This window comes from Arachis duranensis, chromosome 6 (assembly GCF_000817695.3).
Source record: "Arachis duranensis cultivar V14167 chromosome 6, aradu.V14167.gnm2.J7QH, whole genome shotgun sequence".
Classification (NCBI taxonomy): Eukaryota; Viridiplantae; Streptophyta; class Magnoliopsida; order Fabales; family Fabaceae; genus Arachis; species Arachis duranensis.
The window spans coordinates 70,391,682-70,392,253 of NC_029777.3; positions in this window are offsets into that span (position 1 = coordinate 70,391,682).

Sequence of the window (572 nt, forward strand, 5' to 3'; positions counted from 1 at the left end):
CTATTATTTTTCGAGTTTTAGCACTTGTATGTATATATACATTTAACTAGACTATTCAATACAGTCTTTTTTTATTGCTCAATCCCTTTCTCTCTTCATCTCTGCCTTATAACATTTTGTTTCAACAATCCATCAATACTCTTTTTAATTTGTAATAATATTTTCCTCATAGTTCATAATATATTTATTTTTAGGTAAGGTTAAATATGTTTAGCATTTTAAATAAACCCTATTAAATGGCTAAAAATTGTTTGGTCAACGTATGACCAACTCTTACATTTATGCTTAGATTATTATAAGTGAAAAAGGTAATATAAATAAGTAGACTATATATTATTCAAAATAATTTTATTCTTTATTTATATCAGTTAAATAATATTAATTATCTAAAATTTTTCATTTATATACAAAACATGCACTTGTCTAGGTTCATTCTCTTACATTTATTAATTTATTAATATAAATTATCAAAAGCATGGGTACGGTTAACATTCAATATTTTCCTTTCTCTTCATATTAACCGTTTCTTTTACTCTTTAAATTTAATAAAAAAATGACGTATTTGAAGATGT